General features: G+C 36.9%; 1 long non-coding RNA gene across 1 annotated transcript in view; it reads right to left on the bottom strand.

Annotated features, from left to right (window-relative positions):
• LOC128311152 (uncharacterized) overlaps positions 1-26,977 on the bottom strand; it is a 663,249-nt gene that overhangs the window by 500,806 nt on the left and 135,466 nt on the right. The window contains exon 2 of the long non-coding RNA XR_008289203.1: positions 10,400-10,536. This is a non-coding gene — a long non-coding RNA (uncharacterized LOC128311152). The remainder of the gene's footprint in view (positions 1-10,399; positions 10,537-26,977) is intronic.

Here is a 26,977-nt window from a genome sequence, read left to right as displayed (position 1 = left end):
CTGGCTGCAATGTAATCAAATTATATCAATTCTTATTGGAACAAAAAGTTTGAAGAGCTCTGACTCCTCAAAGCTGGGAACAAAAATCCCCCAAATTGCTTTTAAACCTCATCCAGCCTGCATGGGAATGGGCTACATTAGTCTCCAGATCAAGTGCCTGACAAGGTGGTTTCTTGAGAAGGCAAGAAGAAACACAGGCACTCCTCTCACTGAAATATTTGCCTAGAGATATTTCTGTTCCTGAGAATGAAATGCAAATTTGTTTCCAGTAGCCCGAGGTGGGATAGTGGTTTTTATGGTTTTGCTTCAAAACCTGATGAAAATTGGGAGTGAGTTCATCTCTTTTTATAAGGTTATTTGGTGAGGTTTCCAACATGATCTAATCTTGCCCTGGAAAATGAACTAAAAGGAGTTGACTGGTTATTAGGAATGAGTTCACTGGCCCCACTTTACAGCCATCCAAGTGGATGTCTCCATGGAAGTCTCGAGGCTGCTCCTGTCCCAGCTGGGTTCAGGGACCTCCCTGTGACTTCAGAGGGACTTCCCAGGGCAGAACAGGGAAGAATCATATCCAACTCCTTTCACATTTTAAGTGTGCTTGTCTTTCCATTACCTACTCCTATTTTCAGAGCTGTATAATTTAACTTCCCAAATTAAGACCAGGTTAAAAACCAATAACCTCTACTCACTCAGACATAATCTATTGTGCCTGAATTTAAAGCAACACCCACACATCTATTTTTCTCTATTGAAATAGCATAGGTGGACTGTTCTAATATTAAACTTTTCCAAAGCTCACTTGATTGGAGTGTAAAGCAATTAGAACAGTCTAATAAAAATAATCAGCTTCCACAGTTAAAGGAGAAAAAATGAAGGGATTCTTACAGGATAGTATTTTGCCTGTTGACTTATAATTTCACACTTGATAAGGTGAACTCAGATCTTTTGTGGATATTTTACACTAGCTTTTGTTAGTTAAATAAAAGACTTGTTTCAGTGCCTACCTGCTTTATGAAATTAAATAAATGAACTTGTAATAGTCCCAGACCTCCACAAAGTCAGAGGGCATTAGGATAAATAATATATACATACTTAAACAACAATGACAATAAAAACCTGAGAAGTGTTTACATAATTGTAATCGAAGTTGTAAAAAATGCTAAATAGAGAATGAAGGAACAATGAGTTTAGAGTATAGCAAACACTCTTGTGAGAGAAGGTCAATTTTGAGCTGACCTCTAACAGAGAAAAGGAACTTTTACTTTTGATTCTCAGGCCAGTTTTTCTTTTTTCTTTCCTTCTTTTTTTTTTAATATTTATCTTTATTTTTGAGACAGAGAAACACAGAGCATGAGCGGGGGAGGGGCAGAGAGAGAAGGAGACACAGAATCAGAAGCAGGCTCCAGACTCTGAGCTGTCAGCCCAGAGCCCGACGCGGGGCTCGAAACCACGGCCCCTGAGATCATGACCTGAGCCGAAGTCGGACGCTCAACCGACTGAGCCACCCAGGCGCCCCTCAGCCCAGTTTTTCTGAGAAGAATATCCTTTATTTAATTATGTTTTGGATCTTAATCTTTCTTTTTTTTTTTAAGTTTATTTTGAGAGAGAGAGAGAGAGGGAGGGAGGGAGAGAGGGAAGGAGGGAGGAAGGGACAGACAGGGAGAGAGAAAATTCTAAGCAGGCTCCAATGCTTCAGTACAGAGCCCTACAGAGCTGTGGGGCTCAAACTCACAAACTCTAAGATCATGAGCTGAGTCAAAATCAGGAGGTGGATGCTTAACTGACTGAGCCACTCAGACGTCCCTGACTAGAATATCTTTCAGTACCATGGTTCTCAGTGGGAGACGATTTGTCACCACCACCACCCATTCCAAGGACACTGACAATGACTGAATATATTTCTGGTGGTAAAAACTAGCAGATGGATGTGCTACTGGCATCCTATGGGTCAGGGACGAATCTAAAGATGCTACATTGCCCAGGACAGCCTTTCTCATCCCCATGCCTCCCCTCAATAAAGAATTATTGGTCCAAATTATCAATAGTTTAAAAATACTGTTTAGGATTATTCAGAACATCCACAATCATAATAAAGCTATAGTGGCCTTTATATCTAAGTCACACACGGACCTCAAGAAGAGAAGACCAAAATAGTATTTAAGACTTTTCAAGACCAGATTCAAAATCATTTTTAAAAGGAGGCATAAATCTCAAAAACTGCACTAAAGTCATCTCCCCCCCCCCCGGCATTATGGAGATATAGTTGACATATAACATTGTGTTAGTTTAAGGTATATGACATAATGTGATATATGTATCTATTGTGAAAGGATTACCACAATAAGGTTAGATGACATGTATCATCTCACAGTTGTTTCATCTTTTTTTCAGAGAGAGGGAGGGTACAAGTGAGTGAGGGGCAGAGAGAGAGAGAGAGAAAGAATCCCAGGAGGGGCAGAAGAAGAGAGAGAGAGAGAGAGAGAGAGAAGCAGGGCTCACCCTAAGTGGGGCTCATGTTTTACCCCAAAATGGGGCTCTTGTTTTACCCAATGTAGGGCACAAGCTCACCCAAAGGGCTGCTTGAGCTCACTCTAAGCGGGGCTTGAGCTCACCGGATGTGGGACTCAACTCACAAACCATGAGATCATGACCTGAGCTGAAGTCAGATGCTTTACGACTAAGCCACCCAGGCTCCCACACAGTTACCTTTTTTATTGTATGTATATAGTAAGAAGTTTTAAGATCTATTGTCTCAGCAACTCTCAAGTATATAATACAGTATTATTAACTACAGTCACCATGCTGTACAGATCTCCAGAATTTAATCATCTTATAACTAAACGTTTGTACACTTTGACCTTCACCCATTTCTCCCACACCCCTGTCCCTGGCAATGACCAACCTCCTATGTGTTTCCACGAGTTTGGTATTTTTTTCAGATTCCACATATGAGTGAGATCATAGAGCATCTGTCTTTCTCGGGCTTATTTCATTTAGCATAATGCCTTGAAAGTTCACCCATGTTGTAGCAAATGGCAGGATTTCCTTCTTCTTTAGGCTGAAAAATACTTCATTTTAGATAGATAAATAACAAATTCTTTATCCATTCATTCATCATGGACATTTAGGTTATTTCCATGTCTTGGCCATTGTAAATAATGCTGCAACGAACATGGGAATATATCTTTAACATAGTATTATTCCTTAGGATATATACCCAGAAGGGGATTGCTGAATCATATGGTAATTCTATTTTTAATTTTTTGAGAAACCTCCATACTGTTTTTCATAGTGGCTGCACCAGTTTGCATTCCCACTAACAGTGCACAAAGGTACCCTTTTCGCCATTTCCTCACCAGCATTTGTTATCACTTGCCTTTTTGATACTAGACATTGTAACAGGTATAAAGTGGTATTTTACTGTGGCTTTGATCTCCGTTTCCCAGATGATTAGTAGTGTTGAATATCTTTTCATGTACCTGTTGACTTGTATGTCTTCTTTGGAAAAATGTCTATTCAGGCCCTTTGCCCATTTTTAAATTGGATTATTTGAATTTTATTTTTGTTTTGTTTTTGCTACTGAGTTATATAACTTCTTCATGTATATTAGACATTAACCCCTTATCAGATACATGATTTCCAAATATATTCTCCCAATCTATAGGCTGCCTTTTCATTATGTTGATTATTTCTTTTCCTGTACAGCTTTTTAGTTTGACATAGTCCCTCTTGCTGATTTTTGCTTTTGTTGTTTGTGCATTTGGTATCATAGTAATAAATCATTTCCAAGACCAATGTCAAGGAGTTTCTTCCCACGTTTTCTTCTAGGAGTTTTATGGTATATCAGGTCTAATGTTTAAGTCTTTGATCTGTTTGGAGTTAATTTTATAAGTGGTGTAAAACAGGGGTCCAATTTTATTGTTCTGCATGTGTTTATCCAGTTTTCCCAGTACCATCTGTAGAAGAAATTATCTTTCCCTCTTGGTGTTTTTGGCTCCCTTGTTAAATGTTAGTTGACCATATATGTGGGGGTTTAATTCTGGGTTCTCCATTCTGTTCCACTGATCTATGTATTTATTTTTATGCCAATGCCATACTATCTTGCCCATCAACAGATGAATGGACAAATAAGATGTAGTATATATCTTCTACCACTATATTTATATACTATATATTATTGGAATATTATTCTGCCATGAGAAAGAAGGGCATCTGGTCATTTGCAACAACATGGATGGACCTTGAGGACATTATGCTAAGTGAGATAAGCCAGGCAGATAAAGACAAATACCATATTGTATCACTCATATGCAGAATCTAAAAGCCAAACTCATAGAAATAAAGAGTAAAATGGTGGTTATCAGGGGATGAAGTCTGGGGGAATAGCTTACATGCTGTTTAAGGGTATAAACTTACAATGAGTAGTAAATAAGCCTTGGGAGTCTAATGCAAAATATAGTAAATATAGACAATATTGTATTATCATCATAAAGCTTACTAAGATACCAGAACTTTACTATTCCAACCACGAGAAAGAAATGATAATTATGTAACATGACAGAGGTGCTAATTATCACTTCAATGGCAATCATATCACAACATATAAATGTATCAAATTAACATGTTGTATACCTTAAATCTGCATGACATATGTCAAATATATTTCCATTAAAATATTAAAAAAATGTGTAATTAAAACAATAATAAGTAAATTTAAATAGTCAATAGTTTATTCAAAAATATTTGTTAAGAGCTATTATAGACTGAATGTTTTTATCCCTCCAAAATTGATATATTGGAGCATTAACCCCTAACATGATGAAATTTAGTGATGGGGCCCCTGAGAGGTGAAAAGGGTTAGATAAGATCAGGTGGGGCCCTGGTCTCATGAGATTGGTACTGTTATTAAAAAGACACCAGAGAGCTTATCTTTCTGCACCAGCACAGAGAGGAGGTCAGATGTGCACACAGGGATACGGCACCTGCCTACAAGCCAAGAGAAGAGGACTCAGAATGAAATCTACCTTGCTGGCCCCTTAATCTTGGGACTTCCCAACCTCCAGAACTGAGAAATGAATTTCTGTTAAGACACCCAGTCTATCATATTTTGTTATGGCAGCGTAAGCTGACTAATACAAGAACCTACTATTTTCTAGGCATTGCAATAGATAGTGAGGCACTAATAAACAAGTAATATAAACAAGTCCTTACTCTCACAGAATGTGTATAGAATGTTGCTTGAAGTCATGAATGTGGATGAGATCACCTACAAAGAAATTTTCTATAAGGAAGCAAAGCAGGCAAATAGATCAGAGGAGAAAAAGGAGGGAGGAGAGGAGAGCAGTGAAGTAGAAAGGGAAGACAGATGAAAAGAAAAGAAGGCCTCACTAAGACTCCAAAGTTTAAAGTTCAAGCACATAAACAAGAACCAGAAAAGGCTTGGTCCATGGCTAGGACTATGATGTCAGGGGATGTTAACTAGAAAAAAGGTGAGAATGGACAATTAGAGCAACTGCTAATGTGAGATAAAGTAACTGGAAGGCAGAAAGTGTTCTTTGCTTGGGCCATTGGAGGTTCTCATTAGTCTTGACAAAAGCAATTCCAGTGGAGCTTGAGAATGGGCATCATATCAAAGTGAATTTAGGAATAAAAGGACAGGGAAGAAGTGGAGACAGAGTGGCCACATTTCCTTTTTGAGAAATATTGATGGGAAGGAAAACAGGAAATGGGGGCAGTGTAATGTGAGATCTACAAAGGAAAGTGATTGGAGGGAGATATTTAACTTCTTATTTATTTGTAAGATGTAATCATGTTTGTATGCAAAAGGGAAAAATCTAACAAAGGGGGAACTTGGCAACGCATAAATGAGAGGAAATAATTTAAAGGATGAAGTCTGTAAGTAAAAAAAATCAGAAAGGTAACACATACCTTTGATAGGAGCTAGAGAATTTAAAAATATATAGATATTAATAGAAAGGAAGATCATGGAGACAGATGTAAGCAAGGCTGTAGGTTTGGTAGACAGAGTAAGAGGGGGTTTCCAACTAGTGGCTTTTATTTTCCCAACAAACTATAGCAATTTAACATCTATTTTCATGCTTTCCTACTCCCAACTTGCTTGAATATAAACCACTTAGTCATTCATCAGCAACCACAGTATCATAATTTAGTATTGTTATAGCTTCAAAGAGAAAGAATAAGTTAATATTTAACTTTTCAATATCCAAAAGTTGCTCCTGAAGCCCGTATGAGAAAAAAAAATTATACATTTGAAACTCAAAGCTTGTATTTTGAAGATACAGATTAAAAAAAAAAAAAAAGGAGCAGGAGCAGGGGGGGTAGGATGGCTGAAAATGAAAAAGGAAAGTTCTGAAGGAAGCAAGATGAAGACTTTATACTATAATCGTGGCACACTGGAAAGACAGCAGAGGAATGCTCCAGTTCACTCCCAGGATGAAACTAGATGACAGTGCCCTGGGCCACGAGGGACAAGAGAAAACAGGAAGAAGGAATGTCTTTGGGGTGGGTCACTAGACACTGGGACAGAGAACAAGACCCGGTGGGTAGAGGGAGGGAGGGGCATATAAATGTGAGCCTAGAATTTTACTGATAATGCAGAAGCTCGAAGTTCTGCCCAATGTGTGCCAATGTGTGAAGAGAAGCCTCTTCCCTAAGCGCCGGATTTGATGCGAGTTTGGAGATGTGTCTCAAAATGACTTCCCAGGAACGCTTCAGAAGGCAATCAGAACATGCCATTCTAAAGTATGTCATTTTGGCATGAGAATTATTTTGAGGTGAAGGCAACTGAAAAACAGCAGAAAGAGGAAAGCTCTCTATCCTTCCGCTTTCTGCCTAAAGGCAGGGCACAGATTCCCCTTTCTAGAGGTATCTCTCTTCCCCCATACCAGGAAGAGGAGGTCAATTCCTATGGAGTTAGAGACAGCACCAATTTGAATCTCATCAGCAAACCTTACTGAAATAACCCTTATCTTCCATTAATTTCCCTCATATATTTATTTCATCACAAGTTACCACTCCTAGAAGCCCAACCCTTTTTCTTTTGTACTGTCGCTTCTCCACAGATTTGTCACTCTTCTTTCAAATGGTATATAAGCTCTTGAGTTTAACTGCTTCTTTAGGTTTTTCATTTTCTTTTCTGCGAGAATCCCATCCATATGTAAAATTAAGATATTAACTTCAAATACAATTTGTATGCTTTTTCCCTTGTTAGTCTGTCTTTTGTCAGTTTAATTTACACAGCCCTAGGTATTGAACCTAAAAGGAAAAAGGATAAAATTTTTTCCCTACCTTGCACTTGAAATTCATGTGTTTATCAAAGAAAAGCAGAAAGAAGGCCAGATGTGAAGCATGCCTGGTAAGTCTCTTAAAAGAAGGTGGATAAAAAGTAGTCAGAGAAATACTGGGAGGACTTTGGGGACACTCAGTCATTCAGGCTACTGAGGGAGTGGGAGAATTATGAAGGTGAATAATCAACCATCCAATTGAGGCAAAGAGGAAAAGGCCCCAATAGCCTAAGTAGCAACTGACTTAGATGTTGCATGTTGAAAAATGCAAATGTCTTAATGAGAGCCCCACACTTTTTCCAGATGCTTGGGCATTTGTTAGCTAAAATCTTTAACTAGAACTTGATCATATGATAAGAGCAATTCAGCAGGGCACAGCACATTTCCACTCCTCACCTGGAAAAGTAAATGAACTTCTGGCTAAAAGTTGTCAAGGAAGAAATAGACGGTAAAATCCTTCAAAGAGTTAGAATTGAACTCTTGAATTTCTTCATATGTACATCCTTGTAGAAGATTTATTTCATAACCCAATGAAAACAAGGTAATTTTCTTTCTATTTCTGTTTACCTTTGGTGCACTTGGCATTTGACTAGACATTTCTGGATACTGAATCACAGCTTTTCAGGGATTTGATGTTAACCACTAAAGGGCTAAGAAATGGTAAGCTAATTACAACTATGCTCCTTAATTCTGGTATTATGCCACAGACAAAGAAGGTAAAAGGAAAAATAAAATCTAACTAAGTAATTGTCCAATGAATTCTTTTTAAAGAAAAGACACAATGTATATATTCTGTATGCACAAACTTAAGTAACTTTTTAAACTTCAATTATTTTCTAACTTTATTTTGATAAGAAAGCTCTTTGAGATAGATGAAATATTTTCCAAATAAATATCTTCACCTTTTTCTTAAACTTTAGAGTAATTTTAGTTATCCTAAACTGTTGTTTATTAGAAAATTAACCTCCTTAATTGCTGATTTGAGCTCTAAGTTATGAAATATGGAAGATGAAATTTTGAGAGAGCCAAAATTCTGTAGAGAAGGAAATTATAACACAGAGATCTTATTTGGTAAAGCATTTCAACTGCCTTTCCTTGAAAATAATCCCTCCCTTTCTGAATTATCTCTTCCATTTAGATGGACTTCCCACTTAAATATAGCTAAGACTATTCTATTTGTGATTCTGGGTCAGTTGTCGAAAGTATCTGGTTTGGGAAATTTTGACTACATTCTTCTGGAAAGAAAGAAGCTGGGGGTCCAGAATGGAGAGAAAAGCATTGCTTGTTTATTTATTTGCAAATCTCCCTTGCTTGTTGAGTTATAAAGGGACAATCATTGCCAGCCTTACGGTCTGTAACTTCATTTGTTTAGAGAGCCTTACATAGGTTCCCAGGACAAGACTTCCAACAACCTGAGACAAAAACCTTCCTCTCTTTCTAGATGAAGTTTGCAAGATGATCAAGAATATATTACATTTATCCCAAGAGCAAAACCACTACATTATTGCAATCTGTGGTGAGAAACCAGGTATCTAGCTACAAAGGTGTAGCCATGAATCTTTAATAAAAACAAAATATTAAAAATGGAATAACGAAAACAGAAAACAGGGCTTGTTCACTGAAATACAGTGATCTTTACAAAGCCACCCCTTCATCTGGCAGGCACTCATCTAGTTTGGAACAAGAGTAACAAAGTGAAAGTAATTTGTTTAAAAAAATCACTATGAACCATATGGATGCTTTGCCAAAAAATAAAAAAAAAAGTTTTCAGGATTATCACAGACTATGCTCTTAATATTAAGAATATTTACATTTACATTGACCTGAGTATGAGAGAATTGAGTTCCAACTGCCTTATGGTTCCTGCAACAATTCCAGAAAGATTTATTGAATACCTACTTGGGAAGAAACCTGATACCAGGTGTTATAACAAACGTCAGAACATATTATGTTCTAATGTATTGTCAGGGGCTAATAACTAAAGCACATGAAATGCAACCACTTCTAGACTGCGATATGAGTGCAAATGTGAGAGGGATTCTTTTAGGTTTTGACTTCAGGAAGGGTGATCCCTGGGCAGACACAGGCACTAAAATCTTCCAAATAAAGAAAATGACCAGGGCCAAAGGGTGGAAAAGGCAAGGGAGAATTTACTGGGTGGCCAGAGAGAAGAGTTCCTAAGGAGAGTTATGGACATTGAGGCTGACAAGTCAGGAAAGGTCTAATGGAGGACTGAGTGCCTCATCAAGGAATTTAAGGCTTATTTTTAACTGCACTACTTCTCAGCACCTCTAACATGCTAATATGCATTGTGACTCCCTAAAAAAGAATATAGTATGCCATAATCTGAAATTTTTTACTCATGAAAATTTGTGTATGAGATGTAAAGAGACCCTTGCCCATTCATGACATACACTTAGAAAAACCCTATTTTGGGGAATTTGAAACTACTTCATAATGAATGTGATAGCATTAATATTTATTAACAGAATCAGAATAGCGTAAAAGGTATTTGGCTTTATACTTATTATGGATGATATAAAAATGACTAAATCCTAAATTGGAAGATAATTTAAAGTCCATCTGGTGCTCAGAGGTTTGAATGGTCTCATAATAAACAAACCAAAAGCCACATTATTTCATTGTCTAGCCTCTGGTGACAGGAACTCAACCAAAGGAACCCATTCATTTTCAGAGTTTATTGTTTTGAGTCCAAATCTGTTTTCCTGAACTTGCTAGGTCCTTCTTTAGGGGCAATCACTAAAAGCCCAAACCTTCTCCTCCCCTGGAGCCCTTTATGTAGTTTGAAACAATTACTTTATGTCCCCTTTGTTTCTCTTTTCCTAGTTCTTTCCATTGTTCATCACATGGCACAGCTCCTATGCCCTCACCAGCATAGCTATTACTGCCTGGATACTCCAGGTTGTCTGACACGCATCCCTCCCAGTGTGGCCTGAGCTAAGATTTAAACTCCAAATTCTGAACATTCTGCATCTATTACCACAAGCAGAAGCCACTGGGGTTAACTTGAATTTAATATGAAGCTATGATCCATTAAATTACTTAAATAATTTTCTAAATAAACGTCTACTCACCCCAACTTCTTCCTATGTTGCCGACTTTCAGGACCTTGTTAAAGTGTATCTTTTACCACTTGCGTATCCTTCTTTTTCTGCAATAATCTTTTTTATCTCGAGTCTACCAGGTTGTCTTCAGCAGTCTTCACCTGAGACTGGATAAAATATCAGATAGGAAAGACTAACTCAAAACCTTGCAATGGGAATCAGATATTCCTGTTCAAGATGCAGTTAATCCAGGGATTACTCAAATGTTATTTATCTACCAAAAGGAATCACCTAGCCTACATGAATTGTAAGAAACTAAGGTTCACTCAAATCTACTTATACTACTTCTGCCCCACTGGGCCAAGAAAAGAAAGATAAAGGCTATAACATAGCTAGTCAAAGCTCTATCTGGTTGGCTCCTCACTCGATACCACTCAGCTTTCAATAGGACTCAGAATTTTGCCTTTTCCTCTCTGAAAATGGGCACACCACATCTATCTGTCGAATTCTAACTTTTCTCTTATTCTCCATGATTTGGCGAAATTACTGACAGTGTTTCTGCCATCCTGCCTCCATGTTCTCTTAATATCATGGGTCTCTTTTCACCTGTAGCAACCATATCTTTATTCTTACCCTGAATGACAATGTTTTCTTTGTGATGGAGCAGGAAATGTTAGTTGAACATCATCTTTAAAACCAGTACTACTAGGGTGCCTGGCTGGCTCAGTCAGCAGAACATACGACTCTTGATCCTTAGGGTTGTAAATTCGAGCCCCAGACTGGGTGTAGAGATTACTTTAAAAAAATAAAATCTTTTAAATGAGTAAGTAAGTAAGTAAATAAATCTAATACTAATTACACCAAAGGAAAAGAAAGATGCATTCCCTTATCTGTCTTGCTCTGAAGCAGGGTTTCTCAATCTCAGTACATTTTGAATCAGGTCATTCTTTTTGGAGAGATGTCCTGTGCAAAGTAATATTTCTGGTCTTTACCTACTAGATACCAGTAGCTACACTCCTCCCCTAAGTAGTGACATTCAAAAATGTCTCCAAACATTCCCAAATGTCCTATAAGTCAGGGGGAATGGGAGTATCCTGGTTAAGAACTAGAGATCTGGGGGCACCTGGGTGGCTCAGTCGGTTGAGCTTCCAACTTCAGCTCAGGTCATGATCTCACACTTTGTGGGTTCGAGCCCCACGTCAGGCTCTGTGCTCACTGCTTGCTCAGAGCCTGGAGCCTGCTTCAGGTTCTGTGTCTCCTTCTCTCTCTGCCCCTCCCCTACTCACACTTTGTCTCACTCTGTTTCTCAAAAATAAATAAATGTATAATTTTTTTTTAAAAAAAAGAACTACAAATCTGATCAAAAACAGTTTGAAAAGAATAACCTTTTTGTCTAAGGTTTTTATTTCTAATATGTACTCTTTTTATTTGGTTCCATTAAAACTAATTCAGTCAATGAACAGCATAAAATTAAACTAGAAAAAATGCCTAGAATTCATAATTTAAAAAAAAAACTGTTTATGGCCTTAGAAGGTAAGTGTTACAAAATTCAGAAAACAAAACTAAGGGCATCAATCATGCCTTAATCCATGAGGGCTACTATAACAAATACCATACAATAAACATTTATTTCTCAGAGTTCTGGGGGCTATGAAACCCAAGATCAAGGTGCCAGTTGATTGGTTCTTAATGAGAACCTCTTTCTCCTCTGCAGACAGACACCCTCTTGCTGTTTCCTCTGATGGCAGAGAGACTATCTCTCCCATATCTCTTCTTACAAGGGCACTAATCCCATTCACGAGAGCTCTACCATAATGATGTAATCACCTCTCAGGGCCCCACCTCCAAATACCATTACATCAGGGATTAGGGCTTCTACATATGAATTCTGGAAGGGGATGCAAACATTTAGCCCATGGCAAATAGTAACTACAAGAATCATGACTATGAAAGGATTAAAATGTATTTTTCCTGATATATATTTAAGCTTCACATATGACTTTCAAAGGTTACATAAATCTGCAAAATGTTTGGTTAAATTTCTCTATCCCTGTCTCATTTATACTACCAGCCTTGGCCCTCTTCCTCCCTTTCAATCTCAAAGCCTTTTTGTCATTCTTTATTTCTCTTTCCAGTACCATTTAATAAAGGACAATGCATATCCATGGATACAAAATGTCCCAAGGACACCAACAAGAAAAAGAATACAAGAGAAATAGCAGCACAACCAATCCCTTTCCCTGGGGACAGTTTGCTGGAGTATCTATCGCCCCCTAGTGGTAAGATAACCTATTGCATTCTGCTTTTACTTTGGACTTCTACTTTGAGTGGCTAGGACTTATTTTCAAGGCTGTTTTATATCAACTCTGTCAAGAAGCCAGCAGGAGGATGTCATCTATTTTTTTCCCCAAGAAAAAGATCAGGCCAGAGTGAAGTGAGGCATTGCTTATTTTGGCAAATGGTTGCACTGATTTTCCACATTTCAAAAAGTGACATGTTTGACATGTTTTATCTTTGAATCAAGAATAAGGTTAAGGTCAAGTGTTGATCCAGTGTCTGTGTTCTCATTTTTTAATTACAAAATTAAAATTAAAAATGCACTGACAAGAACAGACAGTACATTTCACAGGTCTCGTTAGGTCAACTTTATTCTCTTTCTTTAAAAACATTCTAATAAATTAGAAAAAAGAATCAAGGGCCATTGTTCCAATTGTGGTAAAACTGAGCCTACCAAATATTAGATCAGTAAAAAATCCTTTATGAGCTAACAGCAAATTGACCCTTCTGCTATTGTGCTATCATGGATTCTGCTCATTAAACAGAATTTGACATCTGTATTGTGGTAGGTTAATGTGGGAGAAAAAAATATTTGCTTTGTAAAATTTTAATTTTTATGCTTCTAGTCATTTTAATATAAACTTGGCAAAGGAAAGGAAATTAAAAAATCAGAGAAAAGAACATAGCTAAATTAAATATATTGGTCTGGGTCAGTGAGAGTTTCAGTGCCTGCCAAAATTGATTTTTAGCAACATGCAGCATTTTCAGTGAGGAGAGGGTGGTGTTAGTTAATGGATTTAGCATCATTTTAAATTTTATTCCAGACAGCTCTGAGTCTTGGAGCAATATTTTGATTCCTTGTGTTTCAACACATTGATCTATAAAAGAAATGCATCAACTTTAAGTCTATTATGTCCAAGGCTGTGTGTTCGGCACTGGGAAATAATCTCAACAACCACCCCTCCCGTCAGAAATATAACAAAGGCACTCATAATAAATTAAGGCCTTCTTTTCAGGAAATAAGTTCTTCTTCAAAACAAATATATTCCATTGGGAGGTGGCCTAAGAGGTGAACTTTGCATTAACCTAAAAAATTTAATTCACTATAATTCTAGATTAGTAAAGAAGCACTTTGGCAACATGGAAAGAAAGACAGTGTACAAATCCAAATAATGAATATGGTTATGAATCAGATCAGAACTATACAAACATGCCCCTTTCACAAAGGCAGAGTTTTGATGTATCAATCCCCAGATCCTTTTGCAAGAGGCTAATTTAATGAATACCGACACCAGAAGCCTCTGATTGCATGTGCATGAGACCTTGTTCTCCAAATCCCTTAAATAAATGTCACACCCTTGCACATGTGTTGGCTGGCTTCGAGGCACCAAGCTGTATCACATTTCAAGGTGCAATGATAGTGCCACCCTGCAAGGTGCACTGGAACTGCTATGAACCACTTGTCTCATCCTAGTTCAGGGGTTTAAAGGAAAATCAGGGAGCATTAAAGCAGATGTGACTCAATCCTCTGATATCTAGGGTCTAGGGGTGGAGCAACAATGCTCTGGACAATTCCTTTCTTTAACTTTTATGGGTCTGGAAGTACTCTTTATAAGCACATTTCCCACTCCAAGGCAGAGGCAGTTCATATACTAACAGTGGTTCTATTCAGTCTTCTGTCTTCCATTCTATATCTTCTGGTGTATTTAAGTTGTAGGAGAAACAGCACCAAGAGATAGAGATTACAAACGATGAGATCCAGGGGTGGAGTCTTAAAGAAAGCTCTAAGGAAATGAATACCTGGACACTCTAAAGACCGTCTGCCTTTAAACAGCAACTTATGCAGTAATGGGGCTGTTGAGTTCAGGGGACTAATTTGACATCTGTATGGTTATCAAGCAAGAACTAAGTCCATTTTTGGTACCACTTTTTGCACAAACTGGTCCAAAATAAATAACCAGCACAGCTGTGGTGCAGAAAAACCTCCTGTGTAAATTATTTTCATGTGTGTGGCTTTTTAAAATGAATTTCCATCAATCTTTCCATGAGTTTTGGTCCACATTAGTCCTGACTATAACTGTATTTTTCCAAACAGTTAACAGAGGTGACTATCTATCAGGGACCATCTCTATTATGTCTTTTTTTTTATCATTGTTGATGTTTTATTTTGTTTTAAGATTGGGCTTGAGGTTGGCCACATATTTACTCAATACTCTTAGTATGCTACAGAAGCTGATTTGGTTTGAGGCAATGCAAGTGATTAAGTTTGGGTAGCTTCCCACCTCTCCCACTCTATCTCCCTCTACCTCCCCTTCCGAACACTCAGAATTCTTGGCTTTACTATTTATAGTTGCAGGGCAGCTCTTGCTTCTCCCACCCACCACTGCTCCAATTTGAAACACATGCAGGGAAAGAGAGGAAGGGGAGTTTGTGGGAGGAGAGGTGGAAGAACCACACCCATTGTGAAGCCACCATCTCATCCTGTTTGCATGTGGTCAAACATCCAGAAAGAGAGTTTGCTACGGCTCATTTCAGTACATCCATGCTCACTGGTCCAAATATATGTTGGTTTCAGACTGTCTGACTCATTCTGATTTTGGCACAAATCAGTTTCTTGATCATGCTGGAGGAAAAACCAATAAAGAGAAATGCCTCAAGTCAGACCCTCTCATGCTTGACAAGAAAGAGAAGAGGAAGAATAAAACCTTCTTATCATTTTCTCAGGAGTTATCACATTCTAAAAGTCCTGCACCTGGCCCTATGAAAACTTAATTCCCAAAGGTGACACCTCATACCAAATACCACACACACACACACACACACACACACACACACACGAAAAGGGAAGAAGGTCAAGTGGTGCAGGCTTTAAAACCACTTAAACATTTTTCTGGAAGGTGAGAAGGTAAGGAATCTAAAAGAAAAAAAAATCTGTAATACTATATTGGCAAACTCTCCACACTATAAACTCTATACATAGGCAATTGTTGGCTTGTGCCAATTTTGCTGAACTAAAAATGACTCGGATTAAATGCTGGATGTTTAGTGATGGAAAAGCCTATGTTCTTTCTACCTTTTAAAAGGAATCCTAATAGAGAAAAAAGGTTGCACATACTGCCTCTGTGTTGTGTACATTCAACAGTTGCTCTGACCTCCTTTATATCTTTTGTTTCCTTGAAACTTTGAGGTTTTATACCTGCATCTATCTATGACTTGTCCCTCACATAAAAAAGTGGCTAGAGTCAACCATTTGTAAAAAATCAAATAACTGGTGATCATTACTGTCACTGACAGCGGGTAAAAACTGGGGAGGATGGCAATGTTTGGTGTCAAAAATGAGCAGCAGAACTTTGGAGTCAAGCAGACCTGGGTTTAAATTCTGACTCTTCCCATTTTTAGCTGTAAAAACTTGGGCCAGTTTTTTAAAGAATCTTCCTAAGGCTATGTCTCCTTACCCTACAAAATAAGTATTGATAAGAGTGTGTGTGTGTGTGTGTGTGTGTGTGTGTGTGTGTGTGTGTACTTCACAGGAATGGTATAAAAGCTAAGTCTTATGCAGACTTACCCCCCAAAAACTAATATTTAGTTTTAAATATGGGGATAAAATCAATTGCAAAACTCTATACTGGTTATGAACTGTTTTTCCAACCTTACTCTTTTAAATCAAGAAAATGGTTCTTGAATTCAATGTACTGCTTTAGCAAAGGTATAAATTTCCATAATGGGCTTCATTCTCAAAATCTGTTGTACAAAACAAAATCTAACAAATACTAATAATTACTGTATATAGCAGTCCACTTTTTAAAAGAAGACATAGTTACAAATTCAAACCAACTAATTAACCTCATCCAAGAATAAGAATAAGAAAAATAAAAATACCATGTGTATTTCTGTTTATTAGTATCTACAATTGAGACAAAGAGCCCTCCTCTGGGGTTTGGATGTGTTCCAACAGGAAGACCAGGCCAGTCCTCAAAAATGTCAAACCACAAGGGAATTTCCAAAGTTGATTGATAACAGCTGATTATACATCCTACCCATCCATGCCCTCCTCCCACCCACAGACAAAAAAAGGAAGAAAGGAAAAATAAGCACAAAATGCAAACTCTATCACTGGACACACCTTTTGTTGAGTCCACTGTGCTGTCTTCTCTTTCTCCAAGACCCATTTGCAATGTTAGGTTTCTTAATAATCCAAGCACTCCATAGATGCTAAGTCCAGGATCATGTAACATTGAAAAGCTGGGAGATTGAAATATTTTGTCTTAGGAGAAAGAAGCAAACCGAATCCTAACCTTCAAGTTAGTTTTATTTGTCTTTGAAAAGCGTTTCTTGAAATTCTACTGTAACACTTGCTCATGATTTTTAAAGTATGGTCAATAACGTATCTTCCATAGTTTTACCTGATGAGCAAAGAAAATAAAGTCCTGGGGGAAAGTTAAATTCATAGGGTCCTAGCCATTTTCATCAGTATTCAAGATTATTAAGAAAGCTTGCTGTTTTAGACTCCTTTATAAAAGCCATGGTATTTTGGCCCTGAAGTTACAGGCTCAGCCTATGATAGATATTTGATCATATTCCCATATCTATTTCCATATTAGCAGTTTCTTTCAAAAGTAAATCAAGAGACATCTTATTGAAAGGGATGGATGGATCGCAGGATAGAAGTCAGGTATAGGCTTTGTTTTTGCTTGGTTGTTCCACATAATCAATGTGTCTTCCTTGCTTCACATATCAGCAGGTCACTGTCAGGATATACACTAATCTACATTAGGGTTCTTCAAAAGAATCCTGCAAGAACATTTGAAAATCCTTTCTTCCATAAAGGGATTTTCAGTGGAACACTTTGCCATCACATATTTACCACACATGTGCAGAGCTGATCTGACCCTACATATCTGAATATGCCCAATGGCTCACTGCCCTCCTATGTGTGTGCTATTAGTTTGGTGTGATGTCCTATAGCACCATTTGATAAAATAATGCTTTCCAATTGCTTTCTGAAATAGACCACGAGTGATCTTCTTATCAGACTGAGAAACATTAATATTGAAGACAAGTCCAACCTGAATTATTATGGAATAGTTTCCTTACTATTTACAAATTTAAAAGCAATACCTAATCCACTGTCTTCTACTTTTTTTATTAGACATTTTATTCTATACATGTGTGCACTGTTTGACATTTTTAAAGTAACTATGTAATCATAATAATTAATATGTTATTTAAAGTATGTAAAATTGCGAATACTATCATATGATCTATGTAAGCACATATTGTATAATTAAAAATTTTTAAGTATCAGTGAGGGGTGTATATGTTGTATGTTGAAGATAATTTGGGAGAGGAAGGGTCTAATTCTTAGCTAGGTCACTTTGTGCTTATGTGATCTCTTGCAAATTATTTAAAGTGAGTGTATTTCCAGAAGACAAACTGGTGGTGGCCAGACAGGAGGTGGGGGAGCCAGTGAAATAGATAGATGGGATTAAGAGCACATTTACCTTTTTTTTTTTTTTTTAATGTTTATTTAGTTTTGAGAGAGCATAGACAGAGAGGGGAAGAGGATCCAAAGTGGACTTTGCACTGACAGCAGCGAGCCCAATGTGGGGCTCAAACATGTGAACCATGAAATCATGACCTGAAACGAAGTTGGATGCTCAATTGCCTGAGCCACCCAGGTGCCCCAAGAGCACATTCGTCTTGATGAGCACTGAGAAATGTACAAGACTGTTGAATAATTATATTATACACCTGAAACTAACATAACATTGTATGTTAATTATACTTCTCAATAAATAAATGAAAATGAAGTGTATTTTACTCTTTATTTGTAAAATGAGGATGGTAATGGGTAACCTCGTTATAAAGATTAGCAGAAGTCAAACACAATGCAGTTCTAGTTTTTGTTGTGCCATCAGTGGTAGACATTACTATTGCTTTTATAAACCCTAAGTGCTTATAGCTCTGACTTTCTAATAGCCATCTGCATGGGGATTAATTTTTAAACTTAATGTAAAACCTGCTAGTCCATCAATTCCAAGTCTACAGTATTAACTCTCATCAATCATTTGCCACCTTTCCTCTGCTTTGCGATTCTCCAAAGACTGCTAACAGCTAGTGAGTGATCCAGTCCATGGACATAATCAGCACCCTTGAGTATTATTTTTCTTTGACAGAAAAGCCTGTATTGTTGTCATCTGTTTTTCTGTCTGGTACATAAATAGGATAAAAGCTGCTCAATCTTGGAGAATTGTCTGAATACACTCTTATCCTTCAAATTACATTAAAAACCACAAATATGAAGAAAAATACCTATCAACTGGGTTCCAAATGGCTAGCTTATCATAATATTCATTAACTAAAACTAAGTTTAACATGTGTCTTAGATTCACCCAATCAAAGTTCTGGTTGATGTCCAGAGGGCCTAGTCAATATCTATTTTTCAACAGTATTCTCCTATATGGTCACACTCTAAGGTTTATATTCATGGCTAATATTAGACTTCAACATATAGTTCAAATAAGTTAATTTGTTCTCTGAAATATATCATTCCATGAAAAGTTTAGGATAAACAATTAATTAAATAGAATAACTTGGCACATGGCTTCATTTATCTGTTGACAGATAGGCAGTTGCATGTCAAAATGAACAAATAAGCTTCACCCAATAGACAAGAGATCATGCAACAACTTAATATTTAATTAGAAAAAACAAAATTAGCTGTTGGGTCTGGAGCTTAGACCTGCATTAACTGGGAGGAGAGAAAAATTCCAGAAACTTCATGAGAAAAAAAATTAATTGGAATGGTATAACAGGACAATGGTTATCCTTTTAAAAAAGTAATGTAAGATTGTTGACCCTCCTAGACCCCTTAGAGGAAAGACCCTTAGATATGAACAAATGTAGTAACTGCATGAGTATATCAACAGACATTTTCAAAGAAGTCAAACTCTTTTAAAGGTGACAAATTACTTGTATGCTATTTTTATTTTTTATTTGCAGCATAATTATCATTTAAGCACTGCTATATCTATCTGTAGGGCAAGTTGATATTTTGCCTAATGCAACATTTCCTCTTTTTTAAACGCTTCCTTACATATAGGAAGGAAATGCAAACAGTGCTATCAAAATCTACACTGAGACTTAGGAGGAAATTCTCATGGAAATGTGGCTACTCTTCAAGTAGTACAAAGAGAATCTGGCTCCCAGGATTGTACCCAGAATCTAAAGCAGACATTGACCCATATTTATGATTTGGAAGCTTTTTCGCTATTATGAATTTATGCTTATAATATATGCCTTCCACATTTTCTAATTACGTATATACATACACATTATATACATATACATTTTCTTCTATAATGCACTTATGAGTTTGTCTTGGTGCTTAAAAATTTTTAAATAATACCCATTACTAATATTTTATATTTAAGCAAACTCTCAATTTCCCCATGTATTAGTTGTAAGTTAAAGCCTCAGATATAACATTCCTCAACTTATGGCAGATGACAATTAATAAAGATGAAAATTATTCCAATGCTAATCACTATTTATGTGGACAAACCCCAGTATATTGCATGGGTCAACTGAGTCTTCTACACAGCAAAGTATTATTTTCCAGAAACCACTCCAAACTCCAGTGTGCATTAAGTGTTGCCCATACAAAGCTGAAAAGTTGTTGTGTTCCTAACAGAGTGGAATTTAGGAACTCAGAAGAACCAAGTGGGTGGCCAATGTCTCTTCTGATTCTAAAATAATTGAAACAATTAATTTTCATTTGAGCTTAAGTCGTGGTCCTTCATGATCCTGGGAAAATAAGACTAATTTGATTCTCTCATTTTACTTAGATTAGTTCAGCCCTCATCACATTAATGTGAAAAACTTCTGTGTCAGGATTGTCTTCTGCTCAATGAGACCGATCCTCCTCCAAAACACACTCATATACACACTGCCAGGATTTTCTAGCATCTGAAAGATTGCAAAAAAAAAAAAAAATATCCCAGGTAGGATAAAAATGAGTAAGAGTTTGCTTAAATAAGCTCTCATTTATGACTCTCCCCACAGAGATTTGTGAGGTAAGGTGCTTGTTCTCTGTCTGGGTGGGTGTTTATTCAAAGGGGTTGGTAGTGAAAAGTTGACAGCAGATAAGCTAGACTTTAGTACAAATGTTCCAAACAAATGTTGAGGGGTGATGCTCAGAAATCCTGATTCTAGGAGAGTAGTAGCAACAATTTTGTTTAGATCAAATCTGAGACCAAGTCTCAGGAAAGAAAAGCATCCTTTAAAAGCAGCCTAAAAACAGTACAACATGTACCACTGAGTGCTGTGTTCTATCCATGTTCTGTCCCAAACTCCTAACTCATATTATAAGATATAGAAAAGCGTTCTGAAGTAATGAAAAGGCTAACGATGAAAACTTACATAAATGAAGTTATTTTTATTGTTATTTTTAAAATACTAGTATTAGCCAAACTTAAATAACCTAAAAATTTTCTGAGTAATTATTCTAATTTAAGTAAAAGTAGTTAGTAATTCTTCTAACATTCTCAAAGTATGTGAATGTGTTTGAAAATGGTTTGTTCTCCTTCTCTGTTTTATTAGCCCTGGAGCCCTATTTCATTAATTCCTTCAATTAAAAAAATAACGTAAAGCCAACCTCTTACTAGATAGTATAGGCAGAGAGATTTAAAATGACCCCTCTAAAGGATCATACCTCAAGATCATACAAAACATATATGAAACACCCACCACTAATATCATCCTCAATGGGGAAAAACTGGGAACTTTCCCCCTAAGGTCAGGAACATGACAGGGATGCCCACTCTCAGCACTGTTATTCAACATGATATTGAAAGTCCTAGCCTCAGCAATCAGACAATACAAAGAAATAAAAGGTATCCAAATCAGCAAAGAGGAAGTGAAACTTTCACTGCTTGAAGACATGATACTCTATATGGAAAACCCAAGAGAGTCCACCAAAAAACTGCTAGAACTGATCCATAAATTCAGCAAAGTTGCAGAATATAAAATCAAAGCACAGAAATTGGTTGCATTTCTATAATGAAGCAGCAGAAAGAGAAATCAAGGAATTGTTACCATTTACGATTGCACCAAAAACTATAAAATACCCAGGAATAAACCTAGCCAAAGAAGTGAAAATCTATACATTGAAAACTACACAAAAGCTCATGAAAGAAATTGAAAAAGACACACAAGAAAATGGAAAAATATTCGATGCTCATGGATTGGAAGAACAAATACTGTTAAAATGTTGATACTACCCAAAGCAATCTACATGTTCAATGCAATCCCTATCTAAATAACACCAGCATTCTTCACAGAGCTAGAACAAACACTCCTAAAATTTGTATAGAACCATAAAAGACCCCGAATAGCCAAAGAAATGTTAAAGAAGAAAGCCAAAGCTGGAGGCATCACAATTCAGGACTTCAAGATGTATTACAAAGTGGTAATCATCAAGACAGTACAGTACTGGCACAAAAACAGATACTCAGATCAATGGAACAGAATAGAGAACCCAGAAATAGACCCACAAACGTATGGCCAACTAATCTGTGACAAAGCCGGAAAAAATATCCAATGGAATAAAGACAGTCTCTTCAGCAAATGGTGCTGGGAAAACTGGACCGTGGCATGCAAATGAATGAACCTGGACCAATTTCTTACACCATACACAAAAATAAACTCAAAATGGATGAAAGACCTAAATGTAAGAGAGGAAACCATCAAAATCCTAGAGGAGAAAACAGGCAAAAACCTCTTTGACCTCGGCCACAGCAACTTCTTACTCAACATGTCTCTGGAGGCAAGGGAAATAAAAGGAACTATTGGGACCTCATCAAGAAAAAAAGCTTCTGCACAGCAAAGGAAACAATGAGCAAAACTAAAAGACAACTGACAGAATGGGAGAAGATATTTCCAAATGACATATCAGATAAAGGGTTATCATCCAAAATCTATAAAGAAGTTATCAAACTCAACACCCAAAAAACAAATAATCCAGTGAAGAAATGGGCAAAAGACATGAATAGACACTTCTCCAAAGAAGACATCCAGATGGCCACCCGACACATGAAAAAATGCTCAACATCACTCATCATCAGGGAAATAAAAATCAAAACCACAATTAGATACCACCTCACACCTGTCAGAATGGCTAACATTAACAACTCAGGCAATGACAGATGTTGGCCAGGATGTGGAGAAAGAGGAACCCTTTTGCACTGCTGGTGGGAATGCAAAAGCGGTGCAGCCACTCTGCAAAACAGTGTGGAGGTTCCTCAAAAAATTAAAAATAGAACTACCCTACTATCCAGCAATTGCACTACTAGGCATTTATCCAAGGGATACAGATGTGCTGTTTTGAAGGGACACATGCACCCCCATGTTTATACCAGCACTATCAACAATAGCCAAAGTATGGAAAGAGCCCAAATGTCCACCGAATGATGAATGGATAAAGAAGATGTGGTATGTGTACACAATGGAGTATTACTCTGCAATAAAAAAGAATGAAATCTTGCCATTTACAACAACGTGGATGGAACTAGAGTGCATTATGCTAAGCAAAATTAGTCAGAGAAAGACAAATATCATATGACTTTATTCATGTGGAATTTAAGATATAAAACAGATGAACATAAGGGAATGGAAGCAAAAACAATATAAAAAGAGGGAAAGAGACAAAACACAAAAGACCCTTAAATACAGAGAACAAACTGAGGGTTGCTGGAGGGGCCATGGGTGGGGGGATGGGCTAAATGGGCAAAGAGCATTAAGGAGGACACTTGGGATGAGCACTGGGTGTTATATCTAGGGAATGAATCACTGGATTGTACTCCTGAAATCATTATTGCACTATACGCTAACTAACTTGGATATAAATCAAAAAGTAAATACATACATACATACATACATACATACATAAAATGATCCCTCTAGACTTCTCTTTTGTATTCCTAGTTAGTTCATGGTAATTTAAAATCTTTCAAAGCCTGATTGTCACACATTTAAAATAAGAATTATCTGAATGTATGAGGTTGGTTACACCTTCAAAATAGAACAGTAGAGTCTGAGTCATGGAGTGAAAGTAAGCACAAATCAAGATTTTGGCCCTTTGGCTTTAATCCTTAAGCCTATTCCACTTTTGTACATCAACATTTTAAAAACCCATCAGTCAACCTACAAGTATCTGAGATAGTCCTACAATGTTATGCATTCAAGCATTTATTCAGTAAATATTTGTAAAACACCTACTATAATCTTGATACTAGTTAGACAATGGGATTTTAAAAGGGAATGCGTGTTTAAAGTGTGTGTGTGTAGAATGGCAGGGTAAGTGTGACAAGTACATGTCCAGATGCATTTCAGGGACTCAACAAAGGTAGCTACAATTCTCTGAATTAACTATGTCAAGGTGTCCTTAAAAACCACCTATGACACAAATGAGGTTGTATATTCTCAGTGATGCTCACTCCTTCATCTCTCATTTACCACTCACCCAACTGGGGAGGAGTGTGGGGGACAAGTGATATAGAAACGACTTTTTTATTATTTATATTGACTCATAAACGAGACAAGAGAACAGGGCAAGAACAGCAAGGCCCAGCCCTTCTAAATAACATTATGGGAGTTGGCTTTCCACTTGGCCTACCCTAAGTGAACTGTTCATGGGTAAATTCTGAGAACTGATCTCTCCTCAACCTTAATCTCTGAAAAGCAATCAGTCCTGTTTCTACATGAGACACTGGACTGGAGAATAAAATACCAGCACATCTTTGGCAGGGAATCAGGAATTAGGAAAAACCCTAAGAGTCCAAGATCATGCCAACAGGTCAAATGATAGATACTACACAGCAAAAACTACTGCCAGGGGATGGCATGTCTGTAGGTGAAAATGGCTTTTGAGAAGGACTGAATCCTTTGCAACTGTTAGGGAAACCTCTAGATAATCAGCATGTGCTTATGCCCCAAAGGCAAAGCATACCACTGATGAACTAAAATATAACTACTTGCAACATCATTAATAGTTTCTACTATAGGCTTTTATAATTCAGGATCCTCTGGAGTAGATGAAATTTAAGAGAAACATTTCCAAAATGAAAATGAGTTTATGGTAAACATTTTGTTAACCAGTGAGAGGAAATGTCTGTTAAAAATAAATGGTCTAGGTTACCTTTTTTCATGGTAATCAGTTTCATAAATTGATATTAATGTAATTTTTAACTTTAAATTATAAAATCATCTGTCATGTAGAGAGTATCATTAGGAGATAATATGATGCACAGACTGTTAATTGGCTTCCATAGCTACTTAGGCTGCAAATAAATGCCACTTTTTTTTAAGTTAGAAAAATAATCCTATCCAGCTTGTTCTCAATACATTTTTCCAGGTGTTAAAGACATGGACGATTGGGGAATCTCTCTTTGCAAAAGGAAAGCACACAAACATTCAGAGTTGGTTAAAAAATAATCAGTGCCAATTTGTCATTTCTACAATGTCAGAGAACATGTAAATGAATACAATGAGCTGGAAGGAAAAGGAAATACACTTTGACTGGGCTGCAAACATAAATTTTAATGTACTCATCAACAAAGTGGGTGAGTGAGGACCCAAAACATAAAGCCTGTAAAGCCAAGTTTCAGAAAGGAAATCTGGTTTTGAAGTAATGAAATACAAGGGTCTTGCCATATGCTGTTGACCTATGGATAGCTTGAGGTAGAGGTAATAAGTACTCTTGACTCCATGGTGTTAGTATAAACAATCCCCTGGGCTCAAGTATCAGCCATTGAAATAAATTCAGGAGACAGAGGAAGTGATGTTTATAGGCTAGAAGTCTGGGCTCCTTTTTAAACAACTTTGGGCATACAGATCACAAAATGGAAAGCTGATATAATGGGAAGAAAACAAGAGAAAGTGCCACACGGTAAATTTGAGGGTTGTAGTTAGAAGTTTTGAAATCTAGTTCTGAGAAAGAAAAAAAATCTATCAATTTGAGACCAAACTGAGTAAGTCTTACCTCAAAAATTTGTAGTGTATTACTGTTTACCTGAGGTTGAAAAAACCTAGTTTTTGTAAGACACTTTTAATTTTCAACGTTATAGTCAATTTTCATTTATCTGTGTTAATAGGAAGTTATGATGCAAGTTTGCCTTGAGGCAAATTTTTAAAACAATTTAGCTTTTAAATATTAAAATTATGTATTTATATTTATTATATTTTGCTAAATCCAGTATAAAAATTACTGAAAGTTTAAAAGAAGAATGTGTAAATATCCTCAGTACCAAGAGGACTAGAAGTCAAACATGTTGTTGATAATTTCACAAGCGAATAAACACTGACACTCAGATGCATATCATTAAGTGAAAGAAACCAATGTGAAAAGGCTACATTGTGTATGATTCCACCTATATGGCATTCTGGAAGTGGCAAAAGTATGGAGACACTAAAAAGATCAGTGGTTTACCAGGGAGTGTGGTCAGTGTGATCAGAGATGAATAGGCAGAACAGACAATTTTTAGGATTTTTACATCTGTATTATTATAATGACAGATATTTTTCATTATGCATGTCTCTAAATCCATAGGATATATAACACCCATAATGAATCCTAAGGTAAACTATGAATTTGAATGATTATTATGTGTCAATGTAAGTTCATCCTTGGTTAAAAAGAAAAAAAGTTACCATTCTGGTGAATAATGTTGATAATGGAAGAGGTTAAGCATGTGTGGGTGCTGAGAATATATGAGAAATCTTTCTACCTTCCTCTCAGTTTTGTTGTAAACTTAAAACTTCCTAAAAAAAAAAAGGTTTCTAAATAAATAAATAAATGCAAAGGAGATGGATGCAAAGAAGCAAGAAGTAGATTTCTGTATGAGCTAATTAGTGAGTTTGTTTCAGTCCAGGCCAGAAGAAACATTCTAGATTTTCAGGGAAAATAAAAACACATGCAGTCATACATATTAAGAATGAGGGTTCAAAGCTCTTTTGGCCTCATCAATGATCCAGTATGGTGTCTGTGATTTTGGCTCCATTCTTGCCTTCGGTACAACGCAAACCGTAGTCATTGCCTTCTATATTCTTTTTCTTAAGTTTATTTATTTGAGAGAGAAAGAAAGAATGTGCAAGCAAGGGAGGGACAGAAAGGGGATGGGGGGCAGAGAGAGAGAAAGAGAGAGAGAGAGAGAGAGAGAGAGAGAGAGAGAGAGAGAATATCCCAAGCAGGCTCTGTGCTGATAGCACAGAGAAGAGCTCAAATGGAGCTCAATCTCACAAACCATAAGATTATGACCTGAGCTGAAATCAAGA

This window comes from Acinonyx jubatus, chromosome A3 (assembly GCF_027475565.1).
Source record: "Acinonyx jubatus isolate Ajub_Pintada_27869175 chromosome A3, VMU_Ajub_asm_v1.0, whole genome shotgun sequence".
Lineage (NCBI taxonomy): Eukaryota > Metazoa > Chordata > Mammalia > Carnivora > Felidae > Acinonyx > Acinonyx jubatus.
This window is presented reverse-complemented; position numbering and strand designations above follow the sequence as displayed.